The 26,447-nt window shown below is 39.3% G+C and overlaps 1 pseudogene; it reads left to right on the top strand.

The window, feature by feature from the left end:
* The first annotated feature begins 1,876 nt into the window (after positions 1 to 1,876).
* Positions 1,877 to 26,447, top strand: part of LOC131900111 (lamina-associated polypeptide 2-like) — a 41,974-nt pseudogene continuing 17,403 nt past the window's right edge.

Genomic DNA, 26,447 nt, shown 5'->3' with positions numbered 1-26,447 from the left:
TGCCTTTCGGGATTTAGAGACTCAGGCATAACCTAGGGCTTCATCTTCACTGAAATGAAACACAGAGAGGGAAAGAGAAAAAAGAAAAGCGGGAGAAAGGAGAAAATTTATTTTTTTAAACCACCTGTAGGATTCTAGATCTTTCCTCCAAAGTCCACCATTTCCTTTATCAAGATGGTCAGGTAGACATGACTATCTGAAAATTGGAGGATGGCGGAAGAGATGGAGGCCCCACATCCCATGATTCTTCAATCACAGCCTGCCATCTGCTTCCCTGAAAGCCATTTCTAGGAGTCTCAGCACAAGACACAAGGTGTGGAGGAGGGCTTCCGCAAACTCATTATCCCATCCCCCAAGCCTCCATCAAACAATAGTACCGTTCGTTTACACAGCAATTTGTATTTTTCAACATCACCTGACATAAATCAAAATAATCTGTAATATATTGGTATTCACCATAGCATTTAAGGAAAAGTCCGACGCCTGATAAGGAAACAAAGCTTAGGTAAAGTTCCCAGGCTAGCCCCACCCCACATCCTAATCACATATAAATACAATATATTCAAATACACACACACACACACACACACACACACACACACACACACACACACACACACAAATATAACAGTGCCTACGTGGCTGCATAGAATCCATACAGAACTTCAACGGTTCAGTGTTGGTGCTCACACTAACCTCCATGGAGCCTGTGCGGTTCTCTTGTCTCTGTCTCCGTTTTTCCCTCGCCTCACCACAGACACATCGAACTATTGTCCAAAAGGAGAGAGTAAAGGCACTGAGTGCTTAGGCCAGCACCAACGCCACACATCCCAACACTCTCCTTTTTGGAATCCGGTTGTCAAAGGTCCCTCCCCTCGTTCTGAGACACCACCCCTACCGAGCCCGCCGTCCAGGCACTAAGGCCCACCATTTTCTCAGCAAATGCCACGGTGGCGCGCGTCCCTCCTCTGAAAGGAGCAGGAAGCCCGCGGACATGTGCGGGCGCCCATTGATGGAGTTAATTAAAGAGGATGGACATCTCCCTCTGCATTTCCCTCTAGAGACTCTGCCCACCAGCGGCCCTGTCAAAGCACAGGGTTCCCTTGCGCAGATTCAGCCAGGGGCTGGGGGACGCGGGAGAATAGGAGGGGAAGGGCTCCTTGAACTTGATCCAGCATGGACACCCCACCTCCTCAATCTATCTCCGTAGCCCGGCCGGATCCGGAGACTGCGGCTAGCAGGGCCGCCGGCCGCTCCGGGGCCCTTACCTGATCAGCTCACCCCGGGCCCGATGCCAGCCCGCCGTGCGCGGGGCAGCGGGGAGCTGGAGACCAGACGCGAGTGACGACTGCACCCAAGGCTGCGTCGCTCTGCAGCTCCAGGTCACGTGAGGGCCGCGCGTCATCGCTCTCCCTCCCCCTCACAACCCCCCACTGGTCGGAAGGCAGTCAACAGGACCCCCTTCAGCCTGCACAGGCGCCCCCCTCCTCGCATCTTTGCGCGGAGCCCCAGCGCGCCCCGCCCTGTCACTCATCTCCGCGCTCTCCAATCTGAGCGCCCACAAGTGTCATCACCATGTAGCGGTTGGAGTTTACCGGTCCCTGGTTACTAGGAAGGGTCTGTACCCCCACCCACTCCCAGGCCTTGGCTGGAGCCTTTTCTGCATCTTTGAGGAAGCCTTTCTTTTCCTCTCAGGATACAATACCAACGCTCCCCCACCGGCTCTCTATACAACCTGCCTTCCCTTAGTAACAACCCCCCACCAAATCGCCTGGAGAAAGAGGAAAACCGCAACCAGAGCCTTCACAGCCTTCACTTTCTTTGTCTGTATTCCTTTTTCTATCAACATCCTTTCCCCCCCACCCCCACCCCCGCGATGGGCAACTGCGGTAAAGACATTTTCATTCGCCATGAAAATATTCAGGTTGTAAAAATTTTAAAGACTCATCCGTTTATACAATTTTATGACACTTTAAAAAAATGTTTTCTAGTTGCTATAAACTACTTCTGAGCTTTGAAAACAGATGCAATTACTGACATTTTAAATACATTTTTTTCCTAAACAAAGCCAGCCCGTTTTTCAATGCAATCGGCAAATTCATCTTTGCAAAGACGTTCGGATTTCAAAACTTGATAGTTTCACAGAAATAATGGAAAGCTTTTGAGGTTTCAGCTGTATTTACCTTTGCCTATCAGGTGCCTGAGTACTTCTTTCACAGAGGACCCTGGATACTTTAACAAAGACCAAACCCAGATGACCCCGGTGCCTTACAAACTAGTGAGTGACTTCAAAGGTTAACCTGTTTTGTATCCTATACTGGGTTTTTTTTTTTTAAAAAATTGACATCAGTCTCACCACACCCACAAAAGGAGCAAGTGCTACCACATAGACAGAAAGGAGGCTTAACAGGTGGAATTTTCATCCTATCGTGGCACTGGTGAGGGCTCCCCAGGTTCTGCCATTTCTGTTCTGTCTGTCACCGTGTTGGTGGCTATTGTTCAGCAATTTCCAGCAGCAATGGGCATGAAGGTCTGTGGATGACTGTATATTGTTAGAACACCATGGCCATGACTGTTTCCCCTCACAAATGGGAGAACAAAGTCCAGGATTCCTGCCTTCCTAAATAACTTCAGTGTACCACCCTTACAAAAGCTAGAACTCAGGAACAAAATATGCAGGAGAGTCCCCAGGCACCCACCTGTTTCCACTGGGGAAATCATACTCCAAATATAACCATCCAGGCAGCCTCCTTCTTAGAATGTTGAAATATGACACCCCAGCTCCAGGCCCTCCCTGATGAGGGGCCTCTGCTTGGAGGAGACCCTTTCAGGAGGTGAGCCAGGGAGCTCATAATGCCTTAAAACATTACTAATGGATTTTCAGAATTCAAAATTTACTTTCTCTACCAAAGAATTCATCAATCGATTAACATAAAAATTTAAATCTGTGTTCATTTTCAAAAAAGAAGCATTGTATGCCAAAAGACTAATTATAACTTAAATATCCTTACAAATCATTAATAAAATAACCCAAATAGAAAAAAAAAGTGTCAAAGACTTAAACAGATTTGTTCACTGAGGAGAAATACAGAAGATCCAAATGTTCAATAAACATAAAGATGCTCGATTTTAAAAACATGCAAGTCAAAACAACTGTGACTTACTATGTTTTAGCTATGATGTCAAAGTTTAGAAACTCAATAATATTACTGACTATGTTGTATGAATATGGAGATTCCTACACTCTGTTGGAGGTGGATATTCCAATTCAATCTTTTTATGGAGGGCAATTTGGCAAAATCTATTAAACAATAAATTTAACAGCCTACAATTCTTTGCTGTGGTAATTCTATTCTCTGGCATTTAGTTATACATATCCTTACAGAATGACGTGTGTGTGTGTGTGTGTGTGTGTGTGTGTGTGTGTGTGTGTAGTTGCCATACCCAACTATGATATTTCTTGCAGTACTATTATTAAAGGAATAAAAAATGCTGTAACAGGCTAGAGAGATGGCTCAGCAGTTAAGAGCACTTACTGCTCTCTCAGAGGACCTCAGTTTGGTTTCCAACACCCACATCATGTGGCCCACAACTCCAGAAGACTCATTTCCCTCTTCTGGCCTCTGAAGACATGGGCACACACATGGCATGCCCCCACATAGAAACACACATGCGCACACACACACACACACACACACACACACACACACACACACAAAGTTCAAAAGTGTCATGGGCTAGAGAGATGGCTCAATAATTAAAAGAGTACTGGCTGCGCTGGGCAGTGGTGGCGCACACCTTTAATCCCAGCACTTGGGAGGCAGAGGCAGGCAGATCTCTGTGAGTTTGAGACCAGCCTGGTCTACAAAGAGAGTTCCAGGACAGCCAGGGTGGTTACACAGAGAAACCCTGTCTTGAAAAATAAGAAAAAAAAAAAGCAGTGGCTGCTCTTCCAGAGGACCAGGGTTCAATTCCCAGCACCCACATGGCAGCCCACAACTGTGTGTAATTCCAGTTCCAGGAGATCTGACACCCTCACACAGACATATATGCAGGAAAATCCATTGCTTCTCATAAAAATAAAAATAAATAAATCATTTTAAAAGTACCAATAGGGGAGAGATTAAGTGACTTATGATGGATTTTTACAAGTATGCTGAGAGGACATTTAGACTAATTCCATTATTTACTGTTTATTTCCTATAAGTACAAGTAAATCATTTCCCCTTATTTGTTTTCTTTATTCCTTTTGAGACAGGATCTCACTCTGTAGGCCAGGCTGGCCACAAACTCATATCAATCCTCCTGCCTCAACTCTCCAAATGTTGTAATCGCAGGTTGTATCACTATGCCTTGCTCTGTTTTCTGCTTTTTGAGACAGGCTCTTACTATGTAGGTCAAGCTAGCCTCAAATTTATGACTCTTTGTTCTCCACTTCCTGATCTGGAATTACAGGCATTTGTTACCACAGCCAGCTCAAGTCACATTTATTATCTTTTGTCCTGACCATCACTTCATATGCTAACTGATCATTGACACTTCCTGTCTGAAAACGTTACCCATATCTTTCTCTGTTCACCTACATTTTCTCATTGATTGTAGTGCTTGCACATCTCCGTCTAATAGTTATTTTACTGTTATATAGGATGCACATATATTCTCTCATTCTCTCACTATCATCTTAATTTTACAGCACGTTCAACATTTAATGATCAAATACTTTCACTGTTTCCTGCGTGGCTCCTGGCACTATATATACACACCCAAATCTCAGCACCATTCACAAAAAAACAGTCCATTAGTGCCACAACTAACTTAAAAAGATGATGCATCATATGTGAAATCCTCATTTGTGGTCAGATCCGTTTCACTGGATTTTGTGTTCCGCTGATATATGTATCTCTTACTACCTTAGAATTAGTATATATTCCTAGCAAGTATTGGTATCTGGAGAAATCCTCAAATGTTATGCTTTTTTTTTTTTTTTTTGAGATAGAGTCTTACTATATACCTTTGGCTGGCCTTAAACTCACAGAGCTCTGCCTTCCTCTGTCTCCCAAGTGCTGAGACCTGCACCACCATGGCCCGCATAGATAGATAATATAGTCACCTCCTCGAACATTTAGCAAAGTAAGCTAAAGTCTTCCCTTTCAGCTATTTGAAATACACAATGCATTATTGTTACCTACAGTCCCCGTACTGTGCAAGCATGCATACCAGGGTTCATTTCTCCTCTCTCTGTAACATTGTACCGTTGACCAACCTCTGTCTATCTTGACCAACCCTGTCCTATCTATTTGTTCCTCAGCCTCTGGTAAACAGTTTTACTCTCAACTTCTATGAATTTAGCTTTACAGATGAAAAGATGTAGTATTTTTCTTTTTATGTCTGGCTTAATTTACTTACAACACTGTTTTTCAGGCTCATCCATACAATTCAACACTCTCTTGTGACCTCCATGTGCCCATCCATGCATGTGGTACACCTACATACTTTCAGGCAAAACGTTACTAAACACAAAATAATACATCTCAAATTTTAAAGAAACTAGAAAATAACCTGCGAAATTACAGTGTGTTAAGCTGTTGGTGATTGTGACGGCTGTTCTTGGTTGTCAACTTGACTACATCTGGAATTAACTAAGACCCAAATGACGTGGTGTGGGTCCCCGACCTGGATCAGCAGTTGTGCACTGGAAGTCTCAGGATGCAGAGGAGCCCAGGAGCTGGGGAGCAGGGTCTCTGGCAGCAGGAGACTGTTTCAGAGGACAGTTTGTTTACTGGAATGACAGGGCTAGCTTGTGGGGGCAGGGAGGTCAAGGGGGAAGGGGCTGCAGCTAAGGGAGGAGGGGCCGCAGCTAAGGGAGGAGGGGCCACAGCTAAGCGGGGAGGGGCTATAGCTCAGGCAGGAGCTCTCCAAGCACACCAGTCAGATTAGCAGACTGCTGGTCCCATGATTTCTAAGAATCCAGTTCCCTGGGGAGGGGGACAGAAAGAAGCTTGACTGACTTTATCATAGCATGGCCTTTGTCTCTATGGAGTTGAGTAGGCCCAAGCCTGATTTGGGTAGGGAGCAGCTCCACTCCTGTTCTCTGAGAGATGCCCAGTGTGTGGGCAATGCTCTACTGCCCCTCATCTGTCTTGGGAACCTACAGCTTGGCACACCTGTGATCGATTTTTTTTCTTAATAAAATCATTTGAAGTGGCTCTGTCACTGGAGCCTGTGTAGTAGAAGAGGAAAAACAACTCCTGCAAGCTGTCCTCTGGCCTCCACAAATGTGCCCTGGGATCCTCACACCAACATACACATATATACAGCCACATAAAAAACAAACACAGGGCCAGGGAGATGGCTTAGTGACTAAGAGCACCTACTGCTCTTGCAGAGTGTCCGGGTTCAGTTCTCAGCACCCACAAGATAGCTCGCAACCATCTGTAAACTGAGTTCTAGAGAATCATATGCCTACTTCCCACCTCCTCAGGTACCAGGCATGTACATGGTACACATACATACCTACAGACAAAATACTCATACACATGCATGAAACAAAAAAATCTAAAAAAATATAAAGTAGATAAATGTAACTTTTAAAATATTGGTAAGTAGATATTTTGGTTCTCCGTATTTCTTATATTTCAATGTTTGGGGCATAAGTTGTTATAGTACTGTCAAATTATACTTGCTATTTTTAACAGAAAGAGAAAAATATTCCCATAATACCTTGCCTTGTATAAGTGATTGATAAATATCATAGTTTTAGGTTTTTGAGGGACCATGCATACTGTTTTCTGAAATAATATACAAATTTACATGACTAATCCCCTAAAAATGTAAGCAAACCCCTAATTAAAGAGTTTCTTTTTATAAGAGTTGCCTTAGTCCTTTATTATCTTGGTGAAGAGCATGGCAGCAAGTGGGAAGACATGGTGCTGAGCAGTAGCTGAGAGCTTTACATCCTGGTTCACAGGTAGCAGTCAAAGATAGAGTAGACCTGGAGTAGGCTTTTGAAATCTCAAAGCTCAACCCCAATGACATGCCTCCTTTAACAAGGCCACACCTCCTAATCCTTCCCAAACAGTTCACCAAAACTAGAGACTAAGCATGCAAGCACATGAGCCTATGGGGGCCATTCTCATTCAAACTACCATATCTCAGAAGTCCCAATCTGGTGCTAGAGTCCCAAAGAATTCCAAGAGAGCTGCTGGGCTGCAGTCTACATTGGAACCCTGAAGAAGTAGGTTCTAACAGAAGTGGAGGAATGCCTCAGCAGCAGGACAGATAAAGTTGCCAGTGAGAATGAAAGCAAGTAGGCAAAAAGGAAAAGTATCCCTCTTCCATGTCCTTTTATGTGGGCTGCCACAAGAAGGCCTGGCCAAATTTGGGGTGAGTCTTCCCACCTCAAATGATCTAATCAATATAATCCCTCATAGAACTGTCCAAATTGGGTTTATGTTGATCCCAGACATAGTCGAGTTGAAAGACAATATTAGCCATCATACTATTCTACCTGACACTGTATGATACTTAATTGAGGTTTGGCCTTTAATTTGCATCCCTCTGGTGGCTAGCAAAATTAAGTATCTTTCATATACCTGTTGGCCACTAATGTATCTTCTCTAAAGAAATTCTACTCAGCTGGGTGATGGTGGTGCATGCCTTTAATCCCAGCATTTAGGAGGTGGATCTCTGTGAGTTCAAGGCCAGCTTGATCTACAGAGCTAGTTTCAGGACAGCCAGGGCTACACAGAGAAATCCTGTCTCAAAAAATCAAAAGAAAAAAAAATGAAAGAAAGAAAGGAAGGAAGGAAGGAAGGAAAGAAAGAAAGAAAGAAAGAAAGAAAGAAAGAAAGAAAGAAAGAAAGAAAGAAAGAGAAAAGAAGGAAGGAATAAATGAAGGAAGGAAAAGAAATTCTACTCAATTAGGGAGGTAGTGGCATACGTCTTTAATCCTAGTACTTGGGAGGCAGAGGCAGATGGATTTCTGTGAGTTTGTGGCCAGCCTAGTCTACAAAGTGAGTTCCAGGACAGCCAGAGCTGTTACATAGAGAAACCCTGTCTGGAACAACCAAAAAAATTCTACTCAGGTTCTTTGTTCATTAGAACCACAAAAGACTCTATAAAAGAATGGAATGTATAGAACGAATTTATAAGAATGACTCACAGGCTATGGTGCAGCTAGTCCAACAGTGAATCTACCAACAGAAGGTCCAAGAAATCAGTTGCTCAGTCCACAAGGCTGGAGTAAACCCTAGATTCCTGAAGAAGTAGGCCCTATGCCAATGAAGGAAGGGACTTGCTAGCAAGGTGAAAGCAAGCAGACAAAGAGAATAAGCTTCTTTCTTCCACGTCCTTGCTGTGGCCCAGATTAAAAGTGGATCTTCGCACTTCTAAATATCTGGAAAGAAGTTATATCTTCCCACTTCAAAGATCCAAATTAAAAGTGGGTCTCCCCCACTACAAGTAATTTAATTAAGAAAAATTCCCTCACCAGTGTACCCAGCCACTTGGGTTTTAGTTAATTTCAGATATAGTTACATTGACAACCAAGAATAGTCATCACAGACCCTTAATAGCTAAAATAATCCTGAACAAAAAGAACAAAGCTGGTAACATCACACTAAGTTTAAAATAGTGGTATACATAGCTATAGTAAGCAAAATAACACAAAAATCTCATTAATGGATCAGGCTGGAGAGTTGAAAAATAGGCCTATATATTTACAGCCAATGAATTTCTGAACAAAAAAAATGTGAAGGTCACAGGACAAGGAAAAAACTGTTTAATAAATGGAAAGCAGGATCCATACAAAGAAGAATGAAATGATCCTTATTTACCATTTAAAAAAAGAACAACCTAAAATGGGTTAAATACTTGAGTGTAGAGCCTGAAATTATAAAATTGTTAAAATAAAATAGGCCAGGAAGGATATTATATGACATCATTCTGGTCAAGGACTCTTTAGACAAAATCTCCAAAATCACAGGAAAGAAAAGCAAAAACAATCAAATGGGATTGTGTTGCCTAAAAGGCTTCTATATCACAAAGAAATATCAACACAGTGAAAAGACAATATATATAGAGAATGGCAGAAAATATCTTCAAATTATACATCAAACAAAGGGTTAATATTCAGAATTCATGAGGAATTCAAACTACTAATAGCCAAAGTGATTTCACTGAATTTGTTGATTAGCTTGGGGAATACTTGAAATCTTACTAACAAGCTATTTTGATCCACGGTCATGCAGTAGTTCTAAAATTTATTCATGAAACTGGAGACATGTCTCAGCAATAGAGTGTTTGCCTAAAATTTATTCATAACCTCTTTTGTTTCCTTCAGGGAAATTGTGTGGTCTTCTTCATATTGATTTGACACATTTTTTTTGCTATAATCCCAGATATTTTACAATTTTTGTTAAGACTGTGAAATGTGGCTTTTTGTATGCTATCTTCTTCTGTTCTTCAGGAAAATAATGTTATTGTTTTTAGAAAAGCAATGCTTGCTTATGATGAAAAAGCAATGCAGTGCAATGCAATGCCAGGATGAAAGATAAAATATCCCTTGGAATCTGACAATGTGAAATAACTAAACTCTCAAGCATGAGTCAAGCTTCTCAGAAACATGATATGTGTTTTGTTATGCTTTGTTTTGTTTGAGACAGAGCCTCATTATACAGCCCTGGCTGGCCTGAAACTCACTATGTACACCAGGCTGGCTTCAAAATCAAAGAAACCCACCTGATGTGTATAGGTTATATGCAAATAACACATCATCTTAAAAATACACCATCTTATATATGGTTCATACTGACTCACAGATTTGAATATCTACAGGAGCATCCTAGAGCTTTGATGCCCCTATGGACTATATATGCATGCATATGCGTTCATGAATGTGATTATAACATACATATAATTGTTTCATTTCTTTCACATTTTCATGTCCAGTCAATGTGATTATCTCCAGCTTTTATCTGCCCATAATTCAATTTCTAGTCACATATTTGTATTGTATGCTGTTTCTGATTTATTATTTCTGAAGCCTTTTTTCTGTGTTTTGGCAGTGCTGGGGCATTTGTTGAGTCTATAAAGGTGTTTTTCAGTTTAGGTTTTTAGCCTGCCATCTTTCTGTTCACTTCATTCTGTGATTTCTCACCCATATTCATCTCAAATTGCTCTACAGCTCACAGTACTGGCTGGCCATTTCCATCTGCACTTTGGGGTATTTTCTTCTTCCTTAGACTTGTTGTCTTTTACCTGTTGGATTGAATCCAGAGCTTCTGAGAAGTGAGAGCAAAGTTCAGGCCTTCCACTCTGGATTCTTCTGTTTCTAGGCTGGCCCTTTTGAAGATGCCCATGGAATGTCCTGCTTTCTTTGTTTCCTTGTTGCTATTGACCTCCACTCCGCTCCTGGAAGAGTTTTGTTTTTTCTTAGGGCTTTATTGCTGTTGTTGTTTCCCTTACTTTTTTTTTTTTTTAATAACAAGAGCGGTCCTGTGAGGTGGTCTTTCTCCTCTATTCTAACACAAAAGCTTCTTTTAGTGTATTTTCTAGTTGTTTATCTCTGGTGTGTGCTATGCTTTCTAAATTATGATGGAGTATGGAGCCATACAAACAAATATTTACTATCAGTTTAAGAGTTTTTCAGGCATGATGGTGCATACATTTAATCCCAGTTCTTGAGGGTGGAGGCAAAAGGATCAAATGTTCAAAGTCTTCCTCAGCTACATAGTGAGTTGCAGCCTTGGATACAAGAGACCCTGTCTCAAAACATCAAAATTAAAAGACATTATATTGTGTATCAGTGACATTCTAGTACTTTTCCTTTTTGGTCTTTTGTTTTACTCATAGTCCTAGGGACAGACATAGCCTTTTACATACTTCATACTGTTCATTTATTACTTTTGTCTTATTGCATGTAACAAAGCCTCTAGAAAAATGTTGAATAGTAAAGTGATTATAGACATCCTTATAATCAATCTAAATCCTGATTATAATGGGAGCACTTTGAATGGTTCATCCTCAAGTATGTTTCTGTACATGTTTTATGCAAATCATTTGACAAGTTAAGGAAATTTTCTTTGTTCCAGGAATGCTAAGAGAGTGTTCTCAGTAGTGGATGTTTAGGACTGGCGAGATAATAAAGATGCTTGGTGCCAAACCTGATGATGGCCTGGGATCTATAAGGTGGAAAAAGAGAAATGACTTGGCCCATTTGCTCTCTGACTTCCAAATGCACAGACACACACATGCACACTCACATACAAAAATAAATAAATGTAATATTTTTAAAGAATGGATGCCTAATTTTTTTTTTTTTTTTTTTTTTTTTTTTTTTTTTTTTTTTTTTTTTTTTTTGGTTTTTCGAGACAGGGTTTCTCTGTGTAGCTTTGCGCCTTTTCCTGGAACTCACTTGGTAGCCCAGGCTGGCCTCGAACTCACAGAGATCCGCCTGGCTCTGCCTCCCGAGTGCTGGGATTAAAGGCGTGCGCCACCACCGCCCGGCTTGGATGCCTAATTTTAGCAAATAATTTTGTGGTACATATTGTGGTGGTTATATTTTTAAATGACTTTATTATTGTGCATTATAATTTTACCACACTTGAATTACCTCTATAAACCTCACATGGTAATGAAAATTTTCAACATTCTATTAGATTTCAATTTGCTAATACTTGACTTCATATTTTGTTAGATATTCACTGACAAAAACAGTTTATACTTTTCTTTTTGGTGTACTATATGTTTCCAATGTGGGTATCATCTACAATAAACTAGTTGGAATTTTGTTCTATGGTCTATAAATAGTTTCTATAACAATAAAAATTTTTACTTCTTGCAAGTTTGAAAAGCTTTCCTAAAGAGATGTTTGGAGTCATCCACAGCTCCCAGGCTGAGCTCAAGTGCCCCCTGGGTCTTTTGGAATTCAAGGAGAAGGAGACTGTCATTGAGATGCCCTACTGTCACTTATGGTGATATTTTATTTGTGTTGAAATGTGATTTTATTTGTATGCTAATAAAAAAAGTTGCCTGGGGATTAGAGCTAAAAGTGAGCCATTTAGCAGAAGTCCAGTGGTGGTGGCACACACCCTTAATCCATGGCAGGCAGAGTCTCTGTGTGGTCAAGGACACAGCCAAGCGTGGTGACCCGAACCTTTAATCCCAGTACCAACCATAGAGACCTGGAGGTCTGTATAGATAGGCAGTGACGAGGAAGTCATGTGGTTGGGTTTAGAGCCAATGAGAAGGCAGAACAGAAAGGCAATAAAAAGACAGGACACAGGAAGAAGGTCTCTCTCTCAGGGGAAGCAACAGCAGCAAATGGTAAGATAAGGTGGTCTTAGCTCTTGGCTACTGCTCAATCTCTGGGCTTTTAACTCTGTATTTGCTCTGTGTTTCCTATTTAATAAGACCATTTAGAATTTCATCTACATTTGGCGCCCACGTGGCAAGAATTCATTAAAAACTGTTGGTGGTTACAGGCCCCAGGCCTGGCCAGAGCTACTGGTCTGGCTGCATGCAGTCAGAGCTGCATTCTAATGTAGCTACTAGTGGCTACATGTAGCTAGAGCTACTTGCCGCCAAACCACCAACTCACATGGTTGGAGCCGGAGCTCAGGCCCAAATTGGCTCAAGCGGGAGCACATAGCTAGATTTCAGCTTTTAGCCAGAATGCATGGCTATGCTTTCTCTCTGTCTCTCTCTCTGTCTCTCTCTGTCTCTCTCTGTCTCTCTCTCTCTCTCTCTCTCTCTCTCGCTTTCTTTGGATTCCCATCTCGGACACTAGGTAGCTGTTTTGAAATTCACTGAAATTTCTACTGTTCTATGCAGACTTGGTAAGTCAATTAAGATATCAGATATTTTAAAGGGAGAAACTACTTAAAAGAGAAAATTTTTTCCACATTAAAAAAATGGGTATTATTTCTACATTAGAAGGAAATTGGTCTTTGTTTGATAAAACATTAGGCAGTCTGAAAATGGAACAATTACATGAGAGGATTAATGTTGATGGGATGTATGTAACAACAATTATGCATATTATTAGTTTACTTATCCTTATTTAAGAATTTAAAAATATAGTCAATTTAAGTGCCAGGATAAAAGCTTTAGAAAATCCAGTTAAAATGAATTATAGAGAAATTCAGACTCAGACAGAAGAATTTAAGGGTGAAATTATTTCAGGATTGGATTATAAGGTTACAGAAAGAAAGCCTGTTTTCAAACAATCAAACTTAATTTATCTGGTAACCATACAGCAGCTACCTGATCAAGCGCATGTACAAACTAATTGGACTCCACTTGAAATGTTAGATTTAAGAAGGTTTAAGGAGGCAATAGTATCTTATAGCATGCATTCCCCATTTGTAAAGCAAATGTTAAACTCCTGGTCAACTTGTAATAGGATTGTCCCTCAAGACTGGAAAGAGCTGGTAACTGCTGTTCTGGAACCTGAGGCACAGCTGCAGTGGCGTATGTGGTTCAGAGATGAGGCTAAAATGATAGAAAGTCAGTGGAGGGCTAGAGGTGTGGAAATCTCCAAGGATCAGCTTCTTGGAGAAGGCCAATATGCTGAAATACAAAGACAATATTTATATTATAACCAAACCCTAATTCTATGTTGCATGGCAGCCATGAATGCATGGGCCAGAATTGAGGAAGCAGGAAAGAAAACTGAGTCATTCACAAAAGTTATACAGGGCCCAAAAGAATCCTTCACAGATTTCTTACAAAGATTGTCTTCAGCAGTAAATAGAATGGTTCCAAATTCAGAAGCTAGTCACATAATAATCAAGTCTTTGGCTTTTGAGAACGCAAATGCAGCATGCAAGAGAATAATCAGGCCATTAAAGGCAAGATCTGCCCCCTTGGAGGATTGTATCAGAGACACAGTTAATGTTGAAGCTCATGAGCATGATGATATGTGGGTAGGAGAAGCAATTTAAAGAGGATTGAGGAATGTCAGATGTTTTGGATGTGGAAAGCAAGGTCATTTGAAAAGGGACTGTAAACAGGATATTCCTAGAAACAATGTTTCTTCAAGGAACAATGGCAACAGAATGCCCCTTCCTTCTGGAGTATGCAGAAGGTGTGGTAAGGGAAAACATTGGACCAACAAATGTAGATAAACAAGGGACAGACAAGGTAATCCTTTGCCTCTGTCCTAGGGAAACTCCCAGAGGAGCCTCAGGCAGGCCCCCACAGCAAATCCAGTTCAGAACTTTCCTGCAGTGGTAGAAGAAACCCCTACTCAGAGCAAATAAATAACCAAATGCCTATTGAAATAAACCAGGATGCTCAGGGTGATAGAACAGCTGAGATAGAGAGAATAGAAAATTCAGGAGAAACCATAAAGCAAATTTTTGGCAAACTTCTATAAATGAACAAAGACCAAAATTAACAATAAGAATAAATGTTTTGTTATCTGGCTTAGTAGACACAGGTGCTGACATGACCATAATTGCACCAGAATTTTGGCATCCAACTTGCCCTCTTCAGGAGGTAAATGTTCAGCTGTTAGGGATTGGAACATTATCTCAGGTGAAACAGAGTGCAAGATGGCTTGAATGTATAGGTCCAGAAGGACAGAGAGGAAAATTAAAACCATATGTGGCTAGCATAGCTATGAACTTATGGGGCCAAGATCTGTTACAACAACGGAATACTCAGATTAACATCCCTCCAACCTCAGAAACAAATAATAAACTAGCACATGTTTCTGAGAGAAGTATTAGAAGGTATTATTCTAATGAGTGGTCACCAGCCATCCAGATTGTGTAAGAACAGGGCACAACAACTGATGGTCTTCCAAAGACACCAACAGCTCTACCTTTAAAATGGTTAACAGACAAGCCTGTATGGGTTCAGCAATGGCCTTTAACAACAGAGAAACTCCAGGCTTTAGAAGAGCTGGTAAAAGAGCAGTTAAATGCTCAGGATATTGAAGAATCAGCCAGCCCTTGGAATTCTCCTGTATTTGTTATTAAAAAGAAATTTGGTAGCTGGTTGGTTGTGGCACATGCCTTTAATCTCAGCACTGGGGAGGCAGAGGCAGGCAGATGTCTTTGAGTTTGAAGCCAGCCTGGTATACAAAGCGAGTTCCAGGAAAGGCGCAAAGCTACACAGAGAAACTCTGTCTCAAAAAAACAAAAAAAAAGAAAAGAAAAGAAAAGAAATTTGGTAAATGGAGAATGGTAACACACCTTAGAGCAATTAACAAAGTAATTCAGCCAATGGGCTTTCTACAATCTGGAATTCCTTTGCCTACTCTGTTACCTAAAGGATGGCCTCTTATAGTTATTGATTTAAAAGACTGTTTCTTTTCAATACCCTTACAAGAAAAAGACAGAGAAAGATTTGCCTTCACGGTGCCTACTTATAATAATTCTCAACTGGTTAAGAGATATCAATGGAGGGTCCTCCCACAGGGAATGTTGAGTAGCCCAGCCCTGTGCCAATATTTTGTACAACACTCATTGGAACTGATACGTAAAAAATTTCCTAAATCTATAATTTATCATTATATGGATGATATTTTACTAGCTGACTCAAATGCAGTTATTTATTTATTTAGAATGTTTGAAGAAGTAAAGAAAATTTGCCTTGTTGGGGATTACAAATTGCTCCTCAAAAGAGGAGATTCTATTCATTATTTAGAATATAAAATAGGTCTACAAAAAATTAGACCCCAAAAGGTGCAAATTAGGAGAGATCAATTACGGACTCTTAATAACTTTCAAAGATTATTTGGAGACACTTCTCATCTATGAACAATAGTTGGGGTAAAAAAATGATGAACTGAGTAATTTGTTCAAAACCTTAGAAGGTGACAAGGACTTTAATAGTCCAAGAGAATTATCACCTGAAGCTGAGAAAGAATTGGCCTTGGTAGAAAAGAAAGTACAGGAAGGACACGTGGATCGGGTCGATCCAAAGCTGGATTGCATTTTGGTTATTTTACCCTCTAGGCATTCTCCTACAGGAATTTTAATGCAGAGGGGAGATATTATATTAGAATGGATATTTTTACCAAATAAACAGAGTAAAAAATTAAAAACTTATGTGGAAAAAAAATCTCTAACTTGAATTTCAAAGGAAAATTGAACCAGGTGGTGGTGGCACATGCCTTTAATCCCAGCTCTTGGGAGGCAGAGGCAGGTAGATCTCTGTGAGTTCAAGGCCAGCCTGGGCTACAGAGTGAGTTCCAGGACAGGCTCCAAAGGTACACAGAGAAACCCTGTCTCAGAAAAAAAAAGAAAAGAAAGGAAAATAGAGACTTCAACAATTAGCAGGAATAGACACAGTAGAAATTGTCGTACCTTTAACTAAGGAGGACATTGAAAAATTATGGGCAGAAAGTGAACCTTGGCAAAGAGTTTGCAGTAATTTTTTGGGAGAGATTAACAGCAAATATCCCAAAAGTGACAGAATTGAACTTATAAAGAGAGATAAGTGGCCAGGCAGTGGTGGTGCACGCCTTTAATCCCAGCACTTGATAGGCAGAGCCAGGTGGATCTCTGTGAGTTCGAGGCCAGCCTGGTCTAGAAAGTGAGATCCAGGACAGGCACCAAAATTACACAGAGAAACCCTGTCTTGAAAAACCAAAAGAGAGAGAGAGAGAGAGAGAGAGAGAGACAGAGAGAGAGAGAGAGAGACAGAGACAGAGAGAGACAGAGACAGAGACAGAGATCTGATTGGTTTTTGCCTTGAATTATATGGAAAACACCCCGATCTGGAGCTCATACATTTTATACAGATGCAAACAAACAAGGAAAGGCAGGTTACAAATCAGAAAATTTAAGTAAAGTGGTTCAAAGTCCTTATAATTCAGTTCAAAAATCAGAACTGTATGGCATTCTGTTGGTATTAATGGATTTTTCAGAAGCTCTCAACATAGTTACTGACTCTCAGTATGCTAAAAGAGTGGTATTACACATTGAGACTGCAGAATTTATCCCTGATGAGTTAGAATTAACTTCACTATTTATTCAATTACAAGATATAATCAGGAATAGGAAGCATCCTTTATATATAACTCACAACTGATCCCATACAGGTCTGCCCGGCCCTCTAGCACAAGGTAATGATGAGATTGATAAATTGTTGATAGGAAATGTGCTAGAAGCCTCAGAATTTCATAAAAAACATCATGTCAATAGTAAAGGTTTAAAAAAGGATTTTTCCATAACCTGGCAACAAGCAAAGGAAATTGTAAGGAAATGTCCTACTTGCTCCTTTTACAATCAGACTCCATTACCAGAAGGATGTAACCCAAAGGTTACTCAGAGGAATGAAATCTGGCAGATGGATGTGTTTCACTTTGCAGAATTTGGAAAACTGAAAAATGTATACCATAACATTGATACTTATTCAGGATTTCAATGGGCAACTGCTTTGAGTTCTGAAAAAGCTGATTCTGTAATCACTCGTTTGCTAGAAGTTATAGCCATCATGGGTATACCTGCACAAATTAAAACTGACAATGCTCCAGCATATGTCTCTGTTAAAATGAAACAGTTTTTTGCTTATTATAATATAAATCATATTACAGGTATACCACATAATCCTACAGGCCAAGCAGTTATAGAAGGATCAAACAGAACTTTAAAAGATATGCTAAATAAACAGAAAGGGGTAACAAAAACCCCCAGAAATAGACTGCATAATGCTCTATTAACTTTGAATTTTCTTAATGCCAATGAGAAAGGAACAACAGCTGCAGAGAGACATTGGATAATAGAAAAAACTACCGAATTAAATGAACCTGTATACTTTAAGGACATGCTGACCTCAGAATGGAAACCAGGATATGTCTTACGTTGGAGACAAGGTTTTACTTTTGTTTCTACAGGAGAAGATAAGCTGTAGATATCATCAAAATTGATAAAGGTATGATTTGAACAAGAGAGACCTCTTAGAGGAGGTGATAGTTCATCAACCAGCATGACCATCCAATTTAAACTAACTTAGACCATTAACACATGCCTTTTCATTTTAATCAGATATAACTTGCCAAAAGGGAACCTCCCAAAAGTTAGTCTTGGGGAAAGGTTTTTGTTTTTGTCTTTTAGGAGAATGAAGGCTAAGGAATCTGAAGAACACTGGACAAATGAGACATCTGAAGAAAAAGGACAAATCATCTGAAAAAATGTCCCACGAAAAAGAGTAAAATGACCTATTGGTATATCACCTATAAAATTTCATGTCTTCCTAAATGTTTGTTTCTGCTCTTCTCTAAAGACATTTAACACAAATGCTCTTCTTGTAGTCCAAATTCAATTAAAAATTAAAGCTGGCTTTGGAGTTGGAGAATGGCTCTCTCCTTCTTTAAACCCAAGCATATTGTTAAAAGGAAAATGCAAACTCCCTGTATCATGCCAGAAGAAAGAGCCATCTTCTGACATGGGACAGGAGAAAAAAATCAAGGGACTATTCTATTGCTACTAATCTCAATTCTTTGATTCTATTTTGATTCTTTAAACTTTCCTTAAGGTCTGAACTTTATATCAAAATTTATAAAATTTATATATATATATATATATATATATATATATATATATATTTTAAACTTTGTTAAGATATTAATGGTCATATAGAGTACTAATTAATTCTAGGGAAAAAAAAGGCTTCAATTAGCTGCCTATACATGTCTTTGTGTTCGAGTCTCTATCAGTTTTCTGCAGGAAATCACAACCAGGCCTAACATCAAATTTGAAGTCTCCAGAAAGATGATGGGGCTCCACAACAACAACAATTCCAAGTGGACAATAATAATACTACTAAGCTGAAAAACATCATCTACGGATCAGCTTTGGACTACAAAATGCTCAGAGCAATTTTGAGAGGGCTAGCTGAGATGATCCAGTTTCACAGTCTACTTGAATAAGGACTTGAGATAAGCCCTGAACTTTGGCATTATGCACAGACTGGACAACAAAGGATATAGCTACCTTTCCTAGAATTTGACATTTAACCCAAAATTTTTCTTTTCAGAATAAAGATGCCTTCGCCCATAACCAACAGGAAGCAATTTTAAGAACACAACGCCCACATTCCCAAAGAGGTGGTGTGGGGTGGGTGGTTGTTGATCTTCTAATAGGTTTTGGGTTTGGGATGATTTTCATTGTTTAGAGGGTTAGTTACAAGTTGTTGTTGTTAATGGTTAGGAAAAGGGCTAAGCAAAGGAATTAGATTTAGGGGTTTTGTTTGAAAAACAAAGATATATATAAATGATAGAACAGAGGGTAGATTATTGAATCTACTCTGAAAAGTACAGAGATGTAGATACGATATAGATAAAAAGATATATTATTGAATTTACTTTTAAAAGACAATTACTAGTTTTAAATACTTTATAGTGGATTGGATTCCTGTATATTGTATACAAATTATATATATTGAGATTGAGATTGTTAGAAAATGCTGTACGTATAGTTCTAATCTTGTTCAAGATATTGTACTTATACAGTCATTTAACAATGTATGCAATTTGCTAATCCTTGAATGTTATTATTACCAACGATTAGGATATAAAGAAATGAAAGTTAGTAGTTAGACATTACAATTGAATTGGTAGTCATATTAGGTATGTTTTCAAGATTGAGCAGATATATTTTAGATACACAGGTCATCTTCAAACCCTTCAGAGATCTACAGAATATAGCATTTTAAATGTTTTAATAACTTAGAATTTTTTTCTATTTTTTATGACTATGAGACATGTTGGCTTCTGGCAGCACCAATCTACTTCAGAGAAGATATGGGCATTGAAGAAACTGCATATGGAGTTAACTTTCATTATGGCAAAAGTTAGCCACTGGACAACAAAGTATCCTCAAATCAACTGCTGACAAACAGGACAAAATGGACAGACAGGACACGAAACAAAGGACTACCGATTCTTGCCAAGACAAGTGTGGTTGTGGCTTTAGCTACAGGCATCCTCTGAGGCCAGGACAATATGGCACTATCCCTGAAGTGGCCTTTGCAATCCAGAAAAGGTACAGAGCCCCTTTCTTCAAAGGCAGCTGAACAGGCAGTGGACCGATGGCTTCTGATGTGCAGTGGAACAGCAGCTGAAACAGTTATTCTTGAAAGAATAACTAAGCTGACAGAGTCTAACCTCTCAATGGTAGATTGGCATTTAATAAACGAGATGAAGCCACCTACAAGCCAAGAAAAATGGACAGCTGAATTAAAAAAAATATCAACAAATTCCAGAATTTAAAATCCTGAATCATGACAGGACACTAGTGGAATTCAGGTGTTTCTGGTACATGGACTACTCTCACCAAATGTGAGGTCAAACTGTAGGCCTTGTGTACATCCTACTTCACAAATGAGTCAGATATGCCAAGCCTATAGGCTGAAGATGATGCCCCAATGTTATGGAGAAACCTCGGGTGACTGTGCAGGCAGCTGGCTGTTTCTGTCAACTCACAATTTTTTTGGAAGCCGCTTGTGTGCACTTCCTGTTTTTTTAAGTAATATTATTTCCTTCTTGGGTCTCTGAGGGAGGTGAAGATTAGATAGTTGTAGTTATAGTGAGTTGAAGATTAGATACTTATAGTGAGTTGAAGATTAGATAGTTATGGTTATAGTTATATTTAAAGTTTAGATAGTTATAGTTTTCCTTGTTAAGAATTTCAGAAAAGAAACTCACTAAAGAGGTATAAGTGTATAAATTTGAAAGACATTATAAGATAGTTCTGTTAGTTATATAAGTTAGGATAGAAAGTTAATCAGGTACATTTTGGACTTACCAAAATAAGATAGATAATGGAATATTTTCTCTGAGTTTGTCAAATACAAATGGACTAGACTTTTAAGTATTTATTGCTTGTATATATTATATATAGTTATTGTACTTATTGTGTATAGTTTTTTCTTATATTAGTTATAACTTTTTTCCTTTTTTCTTTTTATTAGAATAGAAGGGGGAAATATGGTGATATTTTATTTGTGCTGAAATGTGATTTTATTTGTGTGTTAATAAATAAAGTTGCCTGGGGATCAGAGATAAAAGCAAACCATTTAGCAGTAGTCTAGCGGTGGTGGCACACACCTTTAATCCAATCACATGGTAGGCAGAGTCTCTGTGTGGTCAAGGACACAGCCAAGCGTGGTGACCTGAACCTTTAATCCCAGTACCAACCATAGGATGTGGAGGTCTGTATAGGACACAGCCAAGCGTGGTGACCCGAACCTTTAATCCCAGTACCAACCATAGGACCTGGAGGTCTGTATAGACAGGCAGTGACGAGGAAGTCATGTGGTTGGGTTTAGAGCCAATGAGAAGGCAGAACACAAAGGTAATAAAAAGATAGTCACACAAGAAGAAGGTCTCTCTCTCTGGGGAAGTGATGGCAGGAAGTGGTAAGCTAAAGGCTATTGCTAGTACTCTGATCTCTTGGGCTTTTAATTCTGTATTTGGCTCAGTGTTTCTTATTTAATAAGACCATTTAGAATTTCGTCTACAGTCACTTCTTGCATTCCAACTGCAAATTCCTGTCCCCTGTGCTGTGCTGTGTGTGAGCTGCCCATTCCAGGCTGGGAAGGAGAACCAGCAGCACCATCTGGTAAACTTCCGTGGAGTCATGGAGCCGTGTGCTCATGAGGCAGGTAAGGCTGAGAGCTCATCCTTCAGGTAGTCTTCCTTTTACACTTCGAATCTTCACTTTTCGTAGGACATTCCCTATTGTTTATTTTTTTATGCTTGTGCAGTGTGTGTGTGTGTGTGTGTGTGTGTGTGTGTGTGTGTGTGTGTGTGTAGGCCAAAAGCGGGCTTGAATCTCCTAGAGCTAAAGTTGTATGTGATAGTGAGTCACCAATGTGGGTGCTGGGAACTGAAATCCAGTCCTTCACAAGAACAGCAACAGGTGCTCTTAACCACTGAGCCATTTCTCTAGCCCCATGTTTTTTGCTATTTATTTTATTATAATGTTTTCATAATATATGGTTCATTTTCAAGTTGGTAAAAACTTGTGAGCTTTTAGCCAGGTATGGTGGGGCACACCTTTAAATCCTACCACTCTTGAAGCAGAGGCAAGTCTCTCTGAATTTGACACCAGCCTGGTCTACACATGGAGTTCTAGACAGTCAGGGTTACATTGGGAGACTGTGTCTTAGTTAGGGTTTTTTATAGCTGTAGAGAGACGCCATGACCACAGCAATTCTTACAAGGAAAACATTTAACTGAGGTGATGGCTTACAGTTTCAGAGGTTCAGTCCATTATCATCATGATGGGGAGCACAGCAGTGTGCAGGCAGAGGTGGTGCTGGCTATATCTTGACCAAAAGGCAGCAGGAAGTTGACTGACTGTCACATTGAGAAAAGCTTGAGAAAAAGAGCCCTCAAAGCCAGCCCACACAGTGGCATACTTCCTCCAACAAGACCACACCTCCTAATAGTGCCACTCCCTTTGGGGGTCATTTTCTTTCAAACCACCACAGAGATCCTGTCTTAAAATTCAAATTGTGATTTGTACTTCCTTATATGTTTTTCAATTGTCTTCTACATATGTAATTATAGTCTCTGATGTTGCTTATTGTCTCTTTTTTACTTAGTCCCAATTGCCAAAATTTCTCAAATAACCTCAGTCTATGTTAGTCAATATTTTTATGATTTTATTTTGTTTCTCCTTTATTTTCATTTTGTCTTTATTATGTCCTTCTTTCTGTTTTCTTGAAATTCCCTTTACTGTTTTTCTGCTATATTCATGAGTTAAGTGCTTATTATACTTATTTATCTTAAAATTTCTTTGTTTTCAATATGTATTGAGTGTGGAAATGACTCTTGATAACTATAACTTCATCTCACAGGTATTAACAGCTGCATTTCTTATTGAGTAGGTTTTTTGTATGTGTGTTAATGTCTAAATTTATTTCATTGCATTATGTCACCATCCCTTTGTGGTGGTATTGTGTTCCCCAAAATATTATGCACCCTAATAAACTTATCTGGAGTCAAAAAACAGAACAGCCACTACATACAGAGGCTAGAAAATGGTGGTACTCACACCTTTAATCCTAGCATTCCAAAGGCAGAAATCCCTCTGGATCTCTGTGAGTTCAAGGCCACATTGGAAACAGCCAGGCATGGTGACACAGGCCTTTAATCCCAAGAAGTGAGCCTTTAATCCGAGGGAGTGATGGCAGAAAGCAGAAAGATATATAAGGCATGAAGACCAGAAACTAGAAGCTTTTAGCTGGTTAAGCTTTCAGGCTTTTGAGCAACAGTTCAGCTGAGATTCATTCTGAATAAGGACTGAGAGGCTTCCAGTCTGAGGAAACAGGATCAGCTGAGGAACTGGCAAGGTCAGGTGGCTCTGGCTTGTTCTGCTTCTCTGATCTTCCAGCATTCACCCCAATAACTGGCCTCAGGTTTGATTTTATTAATAAGAACTTTTAAGATTCCTGCTACATCCCTTCAAAGCTTTAATTATGAAACGAACAGATATGGTGGTGCATGCCTGCGATTCCCTCACTCAGAGGTAGAAGTATTTCAAGTTGTAGGTCAACTTGGGTTATATAAAGGGCATAAGTTCAAGGCCAGCCTGGACAAACATAGTATGACCTTACCAAAAAAAAAAAAAAAAAAAAAAAAAAAAAAAAAAAAAAAGAGCATTCCAGTGTTTATGACATCATTCAATTACATTATCATTATAAGATTTATCACCTGTTTACCTATGCTTCACTTAATTCCTTTCTCTAGGATATTAGCTTCTTGGAAACAGGGGCGTCATCTCTTATTCACCATCACATTTTCAGTACTTAAATCAGGGCCTGGAATATAATAGGCACTCAATAAATCATTCTTGAATAAGTAAATTATGAACAATGAATGTGACTCTTCAGATTATTGTTTTTTCTTAGAAATTGGAGAGATTTTGCCGGGCGGTGGTGGCGCACGCCTTTAATCCCAGCACTCGGGAGGCAGAGCCAGGCGGATCTCTGTGAGTTCGAGGCCAGCCTGGGCTACCAAGTGAGTCCCAGGAAAGGCGCAAAGCTACACAGAGAAACCCTGTCTCGAAAAACCAAAAAAAAAAAAAAAAAAAAAAAAAAAAAAGAAATTGGAGAGATTTCATTGTTGAATGAGGGTGTTCTCACATAACAGGCAAAGTTTATAAACCAAATATACTTGCACAGAATGTCTTCTGTTACATACAAAGTTGTTACTATTGGAGAGACTAGCCAAATCCCCTCTAATTTATGGGTTACTGGATGGTGAACTGAATTAAGCTTTTCAACAAAGACTGTAGAGATAACATTTTCTTTGTACTCTTTCTTACCCATGGGTTCCTCATTCACAGACAGAAGGAAAAAAAATGTGACTATGATGAACATATATAGATGTTTTCTAGCCACTGTTCCCTAAACAATACAACATAACAACTATCTACATAGCATTTACAGTATTATCAGGTATTATAAGTAATCTAAAATTTAAACTAGACAGGATTACTCAATACATTGTATACAAATATTTTATACGATGGAAATTGAGCATCTGAAGATTTTGGTACTTAAGAGGGATCATGAACCTATCCTTCATGGATACTAAAAATTGACTATATATAATAATTTCCACTCATTATTTTAAAACTTTAATTACATTAAAGACTATGTGTTATGTTTTCTAAGTGATATAACCATATTTACTAACATTATATATTATCTTTTCCCATTTTAGACCTTTCTATCTGAAATTATAGTCCATTATATATGCCACCATTGATAAGATGGCTCTGTTTTCTTTTTGTTAGTTTTTCCTGGTTCATTTTCTTCCATTTTCTTATCTAGTACAACATATAGATAGAATTTGGGTTTTATGTTCAATATAATTTGGGTCTATATCTTTTTAAGTGAATTTAACCAGTTCCTGTTGTGGTTCATAGGCATCACAACTGGGTAGGACTATTGATTACTCCCCTCTTTGGCAGCTTGTATAGCACCTTCTGGTATATTGGAAGCTAGTCCTGGGGAGGAGGTTTTCAGGTCAGATCCAGCTTGAATCTTATGAGTCCTGTGTCTGAAGTACATGATGTCTTCAGCAGTTAGAGGCTTACCTTTCATCTCTGGCAGGCAAGCAAGGGCAACAGCAACAGTTTTTATTAATTTGAGAGTCTCTTTGACTTCCTTGACCAAAAGCTTAAAAAGAGATTTCTCATGTTTGGTGCTGGAGTTTTGTTAGATGGTCTCTAGCTCTTGGAGGGAGCACTGTCAGTTCAAGTGGCATAACTTCACTTACGTTATGTATACACATACATTTACATATGTCCTATCTAATTTTAGGTAAATATATAATACATTTCCTTAAGATGTTTTCAAACAGCCTTAGTGTTATTTATCCCTTCTCCCATCCCTCTTATCAATTAAAACACTCCTCTCCATTTTTCCCTTTTCTCCCTTCATATCTCTTATATCCTGCTATTCCTCTCTCATCCCACTCCTCCTCACCCCATTTTTTTTAACTTTCCTGGTTTCCACAGTTACTCCACGTTATACACTTATATATGAAAATCTGGAGCTAGGAGCCTCATATAAGAGAGAACATGCAATGTTTTTTCCTTCTGGATCTGGGTTACCTCATTCAACATTGTCTTTTCTAGTTCCATCCATTTATCTGAAATTTTCAATTCTCTTTGTAGCTGAATGGTATTCCATAGTATATAGGTTGGAGGACATTTAGGTTGCTTTCACTCCCTAGCTATTGTGACTAGAACAGCAATGAACATGGTTAGCAAGTATCTGTGGAGTAGGGTGCTGAATCCTTTAGGAATATGCCAAGGAGTGGTATAGCTGGGTCATATGATAGATTAATTTTTAGCTTTTTGAGGATTTCCAGAATGATTGGACCAGTTTGTAATCCCACCAACAGTGAATGAGGGTTCTCTTTTCCCTACAACCCTACTAGTATTTGTTGGTTGTTTTGTTACTCTTAGATATTCTGACTGAGGTAAGGTGCAATCTCAAAGTTGTTTTAGTTTGCATTTTCCTGATTGTTAGGAATGATGGACATTTCTGAGGCATTTCCTAGCCATTTTAATTTCATCTATCTTTTCTCTAGCATATATTTTGACATCATGTCAAATGTCAGATGGCTATAGTCATATATGTCATATTTGGGTCTTCTATTTTGTTTCATTGGTTTGTATGTCTGTTCTTGTGCCAGTACCATACCCAAAGCAATTTTTAAAATGACATCCAGCGTTAGCCATGATAGCACATGCCTTTAATCCCAGCACTTGGGAGGCAGAGGCTGATGGATTGCTAAGTTCAAGGCCAACCTGATCTACACAGTGAGTTCCAGGACAGCCAAGGCTGTGTAGAGAGATACTGTCTCAAAAAAAAAAATGACACCAAAAGCACAGTTTGACCTGAGAGTGGATTTTTTTATATTTTCTAAAACTGTTGAACTGAGCAAAACTGAGACTGAACCATGCCAAAGC

The sequence above is a fragment of the Peromyscus eremicus genome, chromosome X, assembly GCF_949786415.1.
Source record: "Peromyscus eremicus chromosome X, PerEre_H2_v1, whole genome shotgun sequence".
Classification (NCBI taxonomy): domain Eukaryota; kingdom Metazoa; phylum Chordata; class Mammalia; order Rodentia; family Cricetidae; genus Peromyscus; species Peromyscus eremicus.
This window is presented reverse-complemented; position numbering and strand designations above follow the sequence as displayed.